Source organism: Peromyscus californicus, unplaced genomic scaffold (assembly GCF_007827085.1).
Source record: "Peromyscus californicus insignis strain IS unplaced genomic scaffold, ASM782708v3 Scaffold_5__1_contigs__length_169319896, whole genome shotgun sequence".
Classification (NCBI taxonomy): domain Eukaryota; kingdom Metazoa; phylum Chordata; class Mammalia; order Rodentia; family Cricetidae; genus Peromyscus; species Peromyscus californicus.
In genome coordinates, this window is record NW_026294573.1 from 31,015,025 (window position 1) to 31,029,187 (window position 14,163).

Below are 14,163 nucleotides of genomic sequence, written 5' to 3' on the forward strand. Positions count from 1 at the left end.
CAACAAAACCAGGGCGTGGGAGGAGAGAGAGAGGCAGAGAGAAGAGGAGGAGGAGGCCGCCGCAGCTCCTGCCCTAGAGCTTCATTTTCAGGGCTGGGAAAGTGGCTCAAAAGGTGAAATGCTCCCTGAACTGGATCCCCCATGGGCGATGCACACCTGTAATCGCAGCGCTCAGGAGGTCAGGAGGCAGGGGCAAGCAGGTTCTGTGGGCCTGGTTGAGAGAGACAGACAGACAGACAGCAACAGAGACAGAGAAAGACTGAAACACAGAGAGGAAAAACAGACAGAGGAGGGGGAGAGGAGAAGGAAAAGAGGGAGGAAGGGAGAGGAGGGCCAAGTACAGAGAGGGGGAGCGGGGAGAGGGGAGCGGGGAGAGGGGAGCGGGGAGAGGGGAGCGGGGAGAGGGGGAGCGGGGAGAGGGGGAGCGGGGAGAGGGGGAGCGGGGAGAGGGGGAGAGAGATGGAAAACCAGCATATATTTGTAACCACTCTCCCTGTGTGGTTATGTATGCTCATGTGCCACGTGTGTGCTTTGGCAGACAGTCCCTAGATGCCTGGTATGTGTCAGGCTCCAGAAAGACATAGAAGAAGAAAGAAAAAGCAAAACAAACAACAACAAAAACGTCTGTTCCTTTCCTATTTAGAGGGAAATAAAAAGTCCTAAGAATTGCAGCAGCCAACAGTGTGCTGTGATTTAGATGAGAAGTGGGTCAGCACCAGCACAGCGGGGCGGCTGGTCAGGTTCCAGAGCCAACTGTGGCTGACGGAAGATGGGCACACTGGTTACCGCTCCTCCCACTGAGAGATGGCGCTGGTTTCCTCTCTTCTTAAGTCATGGGGCCAACCCTGGGGCTGGTTTTAACCAGTTCCACATGGCAGAAGCAGTACTGGGGACTGTCCAAGGCCAGGCTTTAAGAGATGTGTGTGTTGACTACTCTCAGGCCACCATGTTCTGTGGAAGCCCATACTCCCTGCATGGAAGCTGAGGTCATGTAGAAGAGCAACAAGCCACCAGACCAATAATGATACCTTCTTGGACTTCCCAGTCAAGAATACAGCCAACAGTATGACACCAGTTGACAGCAAAGGATACAGAAAAAGTGTCCAACCTCCCTAAATTCCTGACCCACTGAATCATGACAAAACAAAATGGCGGTTGTGTTAAAACACTTATTTGGAGTTACTTGAGACACAGCATTAGTTATCAAGAGCTGGATGAAAAGAGGACATCTCACTGTGTCATCCCACTGACACCGGTCACCTCTGCATCCTTCTATACAGTAGACTGCAGATAACTCAACGGAAGCAGCCTCCAAAATTAGCCTTCACCTCCATCCCTATCTCTGCCTGCCTTTTTTAAAATGAACCGTACAGTCGAGTATGTCAATTTGCTCAAAAACCATAGCGGGGCTGGGGTGTAGCTCTGCCGGTAGAGCACTTGGCCTCACAGACACAAGACCCTCAGTTCCATCCCTAGCACCCCAAAGAAGAAAAACAAACAAACCCATAGCTGTTTCCATTGTCTTCAGGATAAATACAGTAGGTGCATGACCTAGCTCCCGCCTCTTTCTAGAACCCAGCTTCCACCAATCTCTCCCAGCAATGGGTTGCAGCCATGGGGACCTCTTTCTGTCTCTGAAACTCATCAGACACTCTCCTGTCTCAGAGTCATTACAGTTTCTGTTCCTTCTAACCATCTCCCCAACCCCAACACAGCAATCCCCCCCCAAAGGGCTGGCACCTCCCTAGGAAGTCTCCCCTGCCTACGCCTTCCTCCACCCCAATTCTCTAGGACATTTTCCTGCTTCCTTGCTCCAAACACTCATCATACCTAAAAATATCTAGCATATTTACTGTCTGTCTGTACTAGCTGCAGGAAGGTCAGGACTGTGCATTTTCTATTCCATCTCTACCCCAGCATCTTCCCTCAGTGAAAGGCACTCAGTGAGCCCTGAATGGACCATCATGTAAATGAAGAAGGAAAGAGGAGGGAGGAAATGGAGGAGAAAGCCCTGGCTCCTGCTCCAGTGCATCCTCTTCTTGCCTGTGGAAAAGTCAGCTCCCCAAACCCAGGCCAGGAGCTCATCTCCACTAGCAAAGCCCATGTATGCTGTCCACCCACGGTTTTGTCCTGAATCCCATAGGAACTTTGAAACACTATGCCCTTTCTTGTTCTCTTTCTGGAAGGGTTCTAGAGATCAAACCTAGGACCTCGTGGTACAAAAGAAGCACTTTACCACTGAGCTATATCCCCAGCTCTCTTTTAACTTTTTGAGACAGAGTCTCACTAAGTTGCCCAGGCTGGCCTTGACCTGCTTCAGTCTCCTGAGTGGCTGAGATCCTAACCCTGTACCACCAGACTTCATTTTGTTTTGTGGTTTTGAGAAAGAGTGTCATGTAGCCCAAGGTCTTCTATGGCTTCATAGCCAAGGCTGGCCTTGAACTCTTGATCTTCCTGTCTCCACCTCCCAAATTGGCTCTTCTTGCTTCTAATTTTACAATATATAAAGACCAAAGGATCTTAGAATTAACAGACTTACATGCTAAGAACACAAATTCCAGAGGAATCCGAAGGACCTGAATACAAACCTTGATTTCATCATTTAATAGCTCTGCAACCTGAGCAATGTACTAAACCTTTTTGTTTTTTAAAGTTGTGGGGATGGAACCCAGGACTTTTAGAATGAGAGGCAAGCGCTGTATCACTGAGCTATACCCCCAGCCTATATTAAACCTCTTGGTGGCCCAGGTACTTCATCTGTAAAAGGATGGTGTGAAGGTTAATACTGTCAACTTGAATCACCAAAGACAAGCCTCTGGGGCTTGCCTGTGAGAGACTCTCTTGTTTAGTTCATTGAGATAAGGAAGTCCCACCCTAACTTTGTGGCACCATTCCTTTGGCTGGCTGGGGTCCCAGATTGGATTTAAAAAAAAAAAGCAGCTCATATAGGCCAGGCTGACCTCAAACTCCTCATGATGATCTTGAACTTCCAATCCTTCTGTCTGCCCAGTGTATGCAGTGCTGGGAATTGAACTCAGGACTCCATGTATACACATAATGCCTACTAAGCAAGCACCCGGCCAACCAAGTTACATCTCCAAAGCTTCAGCTCTCTTTTCATTGTTTCTCTTTGTCTTTCCAAAGATGATCACACCTCTACCTATCCCCAGTCTTTCTGCAGCATAATATCTAGAAGGACAGCTGGAAAGCTGGGTGTGTTAGTGCATGTCTGTGATCCCAGTGCTCTGGAACCTGAGGCAGGAAGACTTAGAATTCAAGGCCAGCCTTGGCTGCATAGTAAGGCCTTGTCTCATAAAAATAGAACAAGCCAGTTGCAGTATCACACACTGGTAGGATATGCTAAAGAGGCAGAGGCAGGAGGATCATGAATTTGAGGCCAGCCTGGACTACACATTGAGGCTGGAGAGATGGGTCAGCCATTAAGAGTCCATGCTGTTCTTCCACACGGTGGCTCAGAACCATCTGTAACTGCAGTTCCGGGGGATCCAACAACTCCTCCTGACCTCCATGGGCAACATGCATATACATGGTGCACATACATACATGCAGGCAAAACACTCCTATAAATAAATCTTAAGAGAGAAAGAAAGAAGCCAGAAAAGCTTATAAAGATAACCAGAGGTTGCTTTGTTCCTGAGAAAGAGCAAACAAAAGAGATTTGGTGAGTAGAGGGAAGGGAGCTATGCCTTACTACAGGTTCATAGTACTGATTCTACTTCAGTCTACTCATTGATACTAATTATGAGCCAGACACTAGTCTAAGGATTTTCACAGAAAAAGAAGCTTACTGAACACTCAGACCATACCAGTCCAGTCGATTCTCACTGCCTTTATTAGTTACTCACTGTAATAAAATACCTGACATGAGCCACTTCAGGGAGGAAATGTTTCCCTTGTCACAGTCTGAGAGTTCAGTTACTCGTGGCTGGAAACCACAGCAACAGGAGCTTGAAGTAGCTGATTACATGATCACACTGAATTCACAGTCAGGAACAGCAAGTGACAGTGACATCGTGGCTACTCACTGAGAGGCTCTTTGGCTAGCCAGGGAGCCCCAGGATCCTCCTGTCTCCACCCCCTAGAGCTGTGAGTTGGGATTACAATTATGCGTTACCACACGCAGCTTTTACAAGAGTTCCAGAGATCAATCTTAGGTCCTCATACTTAACACAACCTGCACTTTACCAACTGACCGTCTTGTCAGCCTCTCGGCCTCATGTACCCAAGGCTGGCCTCAAACAGTTTGTAGCTGAGGCTATGGCCTCGGATTTGATCCTCTTGTATCCACCTCCTGGGTGTTGGGATTATTGGCACTCATCACTACTCCTTATTTACACAGCACTGGGGATGGAACCCAGGGCCTTGTGTTGTGCTAAGCAAGCACTCTACCAACTGAACTACATCTCCAGCCAATCTCAGTTCCTGCTTTCCCCCCACCACACCGGTACTGAGGTCATACTGAGCCTGAGCAGGTTAGGTTCCCACTCTGTGGTAGGTCTCCTCTGTTGGAACATTTTCCCTCCCAATTTGTTGTCCCAATGTGAGTCCCTTTCCATCTCCTCTTCAAAGCTCTGCCATATACTAGCATTGTGGAGGTGCTGGGGCTCGAACACAGCAGACATGGCAGAAGTGAGTGCCCATGTAAGGCCCCTTACCAACCTCTGCTTGCGTCTGGGATGTTTTCTTAGTGCTGTAACTGCTTCCTTAACAGACTGTGGGCATCAAGATTTCTGTTTGAGCCATTTTGAATCCCTATTACACAGTCCAAGGAATGCATCATTAAATATTGCTCAGCTTCGTTGGTCACAAATGACTCACTGAGCATTCTTACAGCAAGAACACAGAAGGCACACTGCTTGTGTAACTGTGATACAAACACCATCCCTGCTCCTTGCTTTGCCCAGGTCGTTTTGGTTTTATTCACTTGAGACAGGGTCTTGCTGTGCAGCCCTAGCTGGCCTAGTACTTGCTATGTAGCCCAAGGTGGCCTCAAACTCACCCAAATATGCATACTGCCACCACCCAATGTAGGGACTGCAGGCGTGAATCATCATGCCAGGATAATCACTGCCCTTTTGGAACTTTTGGGTCTCCTGGGACAGATAAAGCACTGAATGGATGAATGAATGAATGGATGAATGAATGAATGAATGGATGAATGAATGGATGAATGAGCGAACCAACCAACCAACCAACCAGCTCCAGAAGTGTCTCCTCCCACCTGGATAAAAGAGCCCAGAAGAGAAGGGAAAAGGCTGGTGTTTTGTAGTTAGGGTTGATGACACCTCCCTTTCTGCCCTCTGTACAGAGACCTCAAAAGACAACAAGGAATTGAGTGGATAGCATGGAGTCTGATCTCCAAATTTGAACTCTAGATCCATTATTTACTAGCCATGTGACCTTAGGTAAGTCCTATGGGTTGAGAGTAGTATAGCATGGTTATGATTTCATGAAATAATGTCTTTTTGTTTGGTTGGTTTGGTATTTGAGGCAAGCTCTGTGCAACCCAGACTGACCTTGAACTCGGCCTCCTGAGTGCTGAGATGACAGGCGTGCACAAGCCCAAGGTGATGCATTTTAGGTGGCTGAGTGCTCAGACCCAACTGGGGCTGAGGGATTATAGACAGTTACCACCTTTGGGGAAGGGCATGTCACTTTCTTCAGTGATGTGCCACAGATAATCTGTCTCTTTGACACTGAACGACCCCCACTCCAACTCCACAAATAACTCTAATTAAACTTAGTGGCCACACACTTGAAGTAGAAGAGAGATTCATTGAGGGTACCAGTGGGATAGAGAGGGATGAGGGAGGGAGATGGGGATGAGGGAGGGGGATGGGGATGAGGAAGGGGAACGGGATGAGGGAGGGGCATGGGGATGAGGGAGGGGAATGAGATGAGGAAGGGGCATGGGGATGAGGAAGGGGAACGGGATGAGGGAGGGGCATGGGGATGAGGGAGGGGAATGAGATGAGGGAGGGGAATGGGGATGAGGGAGGGGAATGAGATGAGGAAGGGGAATGGGGATGAGGGAGGGGAATGGGGGTGTGAAAATGACTACTATTTTATGAATGTACAAAATTGTCAAACAATTTTTAATGGGGAGGGAGGGCTGGGAGTAGTGGCACACTGGGAAGGCAGAGGCAGGAGGATCTCTGGGAGTTCAAGGCCAGCCTAATCTACATAGTGAGTTGCAGCCCAGCCAAGACTACACAGTGAGATCCTATCTCAAAAAAATAAGGTAATAAAAGAGAATTTTTTTTTTTTTTTTTTTTGGTTTTTCGAGACAGGGTTTCTCTGTGTAGCTTTGCGCCTTTCCTGGAACTCACTCTGTAGCCCAGGCTGGCCTTGAACTCACAGAGATCCGCCTGGCTCTGCCTCCCGAGTGCTGGGATTAAAGGTGTGCGCCACCACCGCCCGGCTGAGAAATTTTTTTTTTTTTTAATATGAGAGGGGAATAATGTTTTTGGCAGTTCCCAAGTCAGAACCACAACATAAGGGTCTGGTCCTAGGCCTGGCCCAGTGTTTATACCTTCAGCCGGAAGCTGGTCTCCCTTCTCCTTCACACCTTCTGGCCTCCAGCTCTCTAGAGCACCTGCCTCCACTGTTCAGCTCAGTTTACAAGCCACCTAGGTTCTGTCAAGGCCAGGGTTTGTCTTCTATATCTTTACAAGCCCGCAGCAAGGGAGGGAGTGCAGTTAGGGAGGGGTGGCTGAAAGAAGACAAAGAAGGAGAAAGCCTGATGCGTCAGCCACCCAGCCCGGCCTTGATTCCGACAGTTCCTTATCTTTCAAAACAAACAAAACAAAAACTGTGATCGCACAGATGCGGACACGGAGGCCCAGGAAGTAAATAGGAGATGTGGGTTATGAATCCAGGTCTCTCTATGACTCCTACATAACTTCCCACCATGCCCCACTGCCTGCCTGTCAGCTGGTAGATGTGTGTGGAGAAATTTCAATGTTCTTGTTCACAGGGGGAGAAATGGCATGCTCCTCTCTCCAGACAACTGAAGTACACGCTCAACTAACGAGTAAACACATGAACAACGGTAAAACGAAGGCTGGCTTGACTGAGTGAAATCCCTCAGGTGCCTGTCCCAGGAAGGAGGAAACAGTCCAGGGGAGCTGCCTTGCTGGAATGGTGAGACTGTCTTCCCCTCAGTCCTGGGGGCAGGGGCAGAGGTTAGGGAAGCACAGGCTAGGATCCGGCTCAGGTGGAGGCAAAGACAGGACCTGTGGGTCTGGTCGCAGGTATAGCTAAGTAGTGGAACACTTATCTGGCACGATAGTACACACATCACACACACACACACACACACACACACACACACACACACACACACACACACACACACACACACACACACGCCAGCACTCCTCCCGCCAAAAATAAAAATAAATCCTGGCAGTCGGAGAAAGTAATGAAGTGAGCGGCAGTCGCTGAACAGTCAGTAAGGGAGCAGGGTTAAACTCCCTGGTCACCTCCCCAAACATTTACAAAGCGCTGCCAACTTTGAAACGAAAAGTTTCAGAACCCGAAGCGGCCACTCTAGGTTCTTCCGGAAGGTAGATTCTGGAAGCAGCACCCTTTCCTTCCCCTCATCGGTCGGTCGGTCGGTCTGTCACCAGCTTTAGTTCGTGCGCTGCCTGGAATTCCGGCCACCCGCCTCCAGTTTCAGCACTCAGCCTCCCACCGCCCAGCCCCAAGCCCTGCACCTTACCTGGGGAGGCCGAGGCACAGCCGTCCCACACTGCGGTCCGACCTTGCTCTTCAAACAGCCAACGAAGCGGCCTGCTGGCTCGAGCTGCAGCCTGCCAGGCTCTCCTCCGGCCCTCCCTGAACTAAAATCGTCCAGACAGGTTCTTAAGCGGGAGGGAGCCAAAGGAAATCCCCTCTCCGCCTAGTGGCCTGGCCTAGGCTGGGCCAGCCTGCTAGGCAGTCTCTCCTGGGCTGGCCCTGGATGAATGAGTCCTGGCCCTCCTCCTACTTGGGTTTGTGCCAGGGAGCCTGTGACAGCCGCCCTGCTCTCCCTCTTGGGCGCTGCTATCCATGCCTCCTCCTGGTCCTGCCTTCCTGTCCGTGACTCAGAGGGCCTTCTGCCCTCAGCTCTCTGGGAAAGGCCTGCACTGCGAGCTCTCAGTTACTTTGCATGGGATTGTCCTGGATCACACTCTAGTGTGAGCAAGGCCTGGTACTCCACAAAATGACTCGATGGCCCTGGACAGAAGTTTAGTCACAAGGCTCCTAGGTTCTGCCCACAGACTGGATGTGCCTTTGCCCTGGTGCAGTGGGCTTGCCAGTCTCTGATCATCCATTTAAAGTACGTTGAGGACGACTGGCCTTGTGCCAGGTCCTGGTAGCGAGGAAGTAGGTTAAGCTGGTGTCTGCCCTGCTACTGTACTAGCAAGACAAAGAACGGAGTACTCCGGCTGAAGGTTTGCCCAAGATTCAGGCAGCATGATCCAGGAGGACTTCCCTGTGGGGAGGAGTTCTAGAAAAAGCTCCCAGAGATGACATATCAGACAAGCCACTGAAGTTCAGAATTATGAGCAAGAAGTGTCAGGCCAGGAAGGGCCTTGCAAGGCATGCTGGGAACTACTCTGTGTAGTACTGGTGTAAACTGTGCTTTACACCACAGGCATGGAGAGACTCAAAGAGGATGTCAAACATGAAGTCAGATTCAGATTGGATTTATTTTCTGTGCTGAACATGGAACCTAGGGCCTCACACATGCCAGGCAACTGCTCTACCATTGAATTATACTCTCACCTTAAGGTGGCATTTTAGTTTTGTTGTTTTGGTTTGGTTTTTGGTTTTTCAAGACAGGGTTTCTCTGTGTAGTCCTGGCTATTCTGAACTCCTTTGTAGACCAGGCTGGCCTCGAACTCATAAGAGATCCGCCTGCATCTGTCTCCTCCTGAGTGCTGGGATCAAAAGCGTGTGCCACCACCATCTGGCTAGGTTTTTTTTTGTTTTTTGTTTTTTGTTTTTTTTTTTGTTTTGTTTTGTTTTGTTTTTGAGCTGAGGATCAAACCCAGGGCCTTGTGCTTGCTAGGCAAGCGCTCTATCACTGAGCTAAATTCCCAACCCCTGGCTAGTTTGTTTTTTTTTTAACAAAATAACTAATTAATTTTATGTGTATATGTGTGTGCCTGCTTACTTGTATGTGGACCGTGTGTGTGTGTGTGTGTGTGTGTGTGTGTGTGTGTGTGTGTGTGTGTGTCTGTGTCTGTGTCTGTGTCTGTGTCTGTGTCTGTGTGTGTGATATCTGCAGATGCAGGAGAATATTGGATTCCCTGGATAATGGATTCCTAATCCAGGGCACTGATCAGTAGTGTAGAAAGGAAGGGATAGAATCAGGTGTTAAGAGGAAGGCAGAGTATGGTGGCACATGCCTATCATCCTAACACTTGGGCTGTGGAGGCAAGAGGGTCATAATTTTGAGGTAAGCCTTGACTACATGATAAGACTTTGTCTTAAAAAGAGAGAGAGTGGCCGGGCTGTGGTGGCACACGCCTTTAATCCCAGCACTCGGGAGGCAGAGCCAGGCAGATCTCTGTGAGTTCGAGGCCAGCCTGGGCTACCAAGTGAGTTCCAGGAGAGGCACAAAGCTACACAGAGAAACCCTGTCTCGGAAAACCAAAAAAGAGAGAGAGAGAGAGAGAGAGAGAGAGAGAGAGAGAGAGAGAGAGAGAGAGAGATGAATATATTTATCTCAGAGGTCAAACAATTGCCCAGCATGTGTGAGGCTCTGTGTTTAATACATAGCAATGTAACATGAAAGAAAAGAAGCAAAAAAAAAAAAATGTTAAGATTGTAGCACTGGGGACTGGAAAGATGGCTCAGCTGTTAAGAGCACTGGCTGCTCTTCCAGAGGATCTAAGTTCATTTCCCAGCACCTACACGGCAGCTCCAGTCATCTGTAACTCCAGTCCCAGGGAACCCAACATGCTGTTCTGGCCTTCACAGACACCAGGCATGCAGGCAGGCAGAACACCCCTACACACAGAATAAATAAGAACATTGTAGCAGTGAGGAACCTAATGTCTAAGGGAGGAGTCTGGCTAGCTAGGATGAATCCCAGGTGTGATGGCTATTTTGACTGCCAACTTGACTACATCTGGAATTAATTAAAACCTCAAAATGGCTGGACACACTTGTAAGGGATTTTTGCTTAATTAGATCATCTCAAGTGGGAAGATCCACTTCTAATCTGGATCTTTGAGGTGGTAAAAAGACATCATTAATCCAGGTCTTTTGAAGTAGGAAGACCCACTTCTAATGTGCCCCACACCTTCTGCTGGAAGCCTACACAAAGGCCATGGAAGAAAGAAGCCTCTCTCTTTGCCTGCTTGCCCTTACCCTGACTAGCAAGTCCATTCCTTCGATGGCATTAGAGCCTGCTTCTTCGAGATTCCAGAGTCTTCCAGGGTCTGAAGACCAGCTGAGATATCCAGCCTGGTGGACTGAACAACTATTGGATTCTTGGACCTTCTGTTCATAGGCAGCCATTATCTGTTACTCTAGAGAACCCTGACTAATACACCAGGGTTCAAACCTGAATAACCAGGTTGTATGGTACTCACAGGAGAAGCACCACTGAAGGGAATTAATTCAGTTCTGGACTTGTGTATTCAAGAATACCTGTGCAAAGGTCCAGGAAGCAGTCACTCTGTGGAAAGATAACCCATGCATCACTGAGGGGCCCAACAGGAAGGAGAGGGAGGGTACATTCAGCCAGAATGAAGAGAAAACTAATGAATAAGACTGTTACAAATGATCCATGGTGAAGAGTGCTTACTGCTCTTGCAGAGGAAACAGATTCTGTTCTTAGCACAGCAAACAGGACCCGGCCATCTAGAACCCCAGTTCCAAGGGGTTTGATGCCCTCTGACCATTGAGGGCACCTGCATGCACATGGTGCACATAAACTCATGCAGCCACACATACATTACATAATAAGTAAGTAAATCATGGTAAAAGTCTTTACAGAGATCTGGGAAGGGGAAAGGAAGCAGCTAAGAGCTGTTGAAGATCCGGGAACCATCCTCTGGCTCTCCAGGGACAGAGAGCAGCAGTGTTTAGTGAACTCAGTTTAAGGCAGAGTTGGAGACGAGGTTGTAAGGGTTGCTGCAGAGGAAACAGTCACTGATGGAGCAGGCAGAACCAGGGAAATGATGCCCTGACCTCTTCCTCCTCCCACCTTTCTGGTCCCCATTCCTCTCATTGGCTGCTGCTCCCCAAGGCACAGATCACACTAAGAATGGATGGGGGTCTCAAGAGGCAGCAAACCGCTGAGAAAAATAGAGATTTGAGAGTTGCAGAGAGTGTGGTGTCACACACCATTGATCCTAGCTCTCAGGAGACAGAGGCAGGCTGGTCTCCATGACTAGGAGGCCAGCCTGGTCTACACAGTGAGTTCTAACCACTGAAAGCTGTGTAATGAAGCTTATCTAAAGGGGGAGAATTTGCATAGAAATGGCGAGGGAACCCACGGAAGAGATGAGCTCACACAGGGAGAGAAACCAGAGAAAAAAAGAGGATCTAGGACAGAACTTCAAGGTATTCCAACAAGGAACGTGCCAAGAATGTGGCAAGGGAAAGCTAGAAGAGAAGCCAGAGACCAGAGCTGAGCATCCTGACCACAGCAGGGACTCAGTAGACAGGCAAGACGCAGATGGAGGGAAAGTGGATGAGAAATGGACCACCGAGTAGAATGGGCTGCTCTGGGCACTAGAGATGGATGGCTGAGGCTTTTTACAAAGATCTTATACCTACATATGAGAGACTTAAGTCAACTCCTTTGTTTTTCTTTTTTCTTTTTTCTCGAAGTAAGTGGCACAAGTTACTTGCCAGGCGTTAGAGGATGGGAGCTGATGGGAAGGCAGAAAAAAGCGTCACTGCCAAAACAGAGGTGACCGTAAGAAAAGTGACCAAGGCATTGAGGAAACGAGGCTCACAGAGGAACACCAGAATCCAGCCAAAGGGGCACACGGCAACAAGCAGTGGGAGCCAGGGCCCCTTGGAATGAGCCACTAAGGACTCAGGGAGCATCCCGAGTAATAATTTAGTACAATCATACAACACAGTAACACTCAGACGGAGCCGCTGACTCTTCAGCTGCTGGGACTGGAGACCGAGCTCTTACACACAGTGAAAACTCGAAATAGGAAGAAGAGGAGAATGGACGGAGACAAGGAAGAGAGGGAGGGAAGAAGAGGGAGGGAGGGAAGGAAGAAAGAACGTTGTGAGGCAGGATCCAAGAACAGCAAATTAAGGGAACACGAGGAGGAAAAGGAATTTCTCACTCCAGAGCCTTGTTCAAGTCTCTCAGTTTCTGAGAGTCGAGAATTCCAGCACAATTAACATTTGCTGTGAAGATTTCCTATAGCGATAATAATCCTTTTTTTTTTTTTTTTTTGAGCTGAGGATCGAACCCAGGGCCTTGCGCTTGCTAGGCAAGCGCTCTACCACTGAGCTAAATCCCCAGCCCTCAAGAATAATCCTTTTATATAGACATTTCAGCTAAGAATGAACCATGCTTAAGATTCAAACATGTGTGCTGTTTCTCCTCTACTGTATGGCCTTTGCATCTGGTGTAACCTTTCTCCCAGTACCATCTGTCCCCTTTTCCCAGATGTCAGCCTGCAATTTTCGAGGAACTTCACAAACAAGTCTATACAATTAAATATGTGTCTTAACTGCCTGCGCAGACCTTGTGAGCCATGGCTTGACCTTATCAGTTTGTGATCTTATCCAAGGCACTGCAGTAACCATCCCATGATCTCATTCACCAAAAAGAAGCGGGGGAAGAAAAATCCCTCAGACTCTCTCTGAAGGAAGTCATTTCAGCAGCATGCACCCTGTCAGCAGCTGGGGAAGGACCCAAGAGCACCGGGAGGCAACAGGTCTCAAAACTGTACCGCACAGAGTGGTTGTTTCAGAGATGTAGTCTGCAGAGGTCCTGCAACCAGCCTTTGCTAGGATTTCACAAGGAACAGGCTACTTCCTGGTAGAGAATTGGCCATGTGACTTCAGAGAAGCATCTACCTACAGCCAATGCATACACAAGATAGGGAGCCCTTAGGAAGCAAAAGCTGAGTCCTATTTCTTGTCTCCATACCAGTCAGAACCAGAACTGGGCTTGACGTTGAATTGGGAATTGGGATTTTCTTTTCTTTTCTTTCTTTCTTTCTTTTTTTTTCTTTTTCTTTTTCTTTTTTTTTTTTTTTGGTTTTTCGAGACAGGGTTTCTCTGTGTAGCTTTGCACCTTTCCTGGATCTTGCTCTGTAGACCAGGCTGGCCTGGAACTCACAAAGATCCACCTGCCTCTGCCTCCCGAGTGCTGGGATTAAAGGCATGTGCCACCACCGCCCGGCGAATTGGGATTTTCAAAGGTGTTTACAAAACAGATTTGGGGAAGGCTAATGCATTCACAGTAAACATTTTAAGTTGATACATTTTCATTTAGGATTTGGGCATTGGTTTCTTTATTTTATTTTATGTGTGTGATGTATATGAGCATACAAGTTCATAGGTGTGAACATTGGGTGTGCAGGTACACGTGCATGCGCGTACATATGCATGCAGAGGCCAGAGGTGGATGTCCAGTGTCTTCCTCGATCACTCTTTGTTCTATTCTTTTCTATAGTGTCTGTCATTGAACCTGGAGCTCTTGATTCTGCTTCTGCTAGACTGACTGAACACTGAGCCCCAGGAGTCAGCCCATCTCCATCTCCTCAGTGCCGGGGTACAAGAACGAACCCCCACACTCAGCTTTTTATGTGTGTGCTGGAGACTCAAACTCAGGTCCTCCTGTTGTAAGGAAAGAACTTTGCAGACCGAGCCATTTCCCCAATCCCCTTATATACCAGTTTCTTTGGTAAAATCACACACACACACACACACACACACACACACACACACACACACACACACCTGGGTGGTGATGGCGCATGCCTTTGATTCCAGTACTCAGGAGGCAGAGGCAGGTGGAACTCTGAGTTTGAGGCCAGCCTGGTCTACAGAGCAAGTTCCTGGACAGCCAGGACTACACAGTGAAACACTGTCTCAAAACACACACACACACACACACACACACACACACACACACACACACACACACACACCACACACACA

At 48.5% G+C, this 14,163-nt stretch overlaps 1 protein-coding gene and 1 long non-coding RNA gene across 3 annotated transcripts in view; one reads left to right on the forward strand and one right to left on the reverse strand.

Moving 5' to 3' along the window:
• Positions 1-8,876, reverse strand: part of Rhbdl2 (rhomboid like 2) — a 47,379-nt gene extending 38,503 nt beyond the window's left edge. Inside the window, exon 1 of the mRNA XM_052716564.1 lies at positions 7,745-8,876. The gene's annotated coding sequence lies outside the window, so the exon portion shown is untranslated. The remainder of the gene's footprint in view (positions 1-7,744) is intronic.
• Positions 65-13,937, forward strand: LOC128096691 (uncharacterized). Of its 2 annotated transcripts, none has more exons than XR_008213710.1 (3): positions 65-178; positions 6,998-7,164; positions 13,676-13,937. It is a non-coding gene; the product is annotated as an uncharacterized LOC128096691 (long non-coding RNA). The 2 variants fall into 2 exon arrangements; XR_008213709.1 differs by lacking the exon at positions 13,676-13,937 and adding an exon at positions 11,857-13,172.
• Positions 13,938-14,163: the final 226 nt, after the last annotated feature.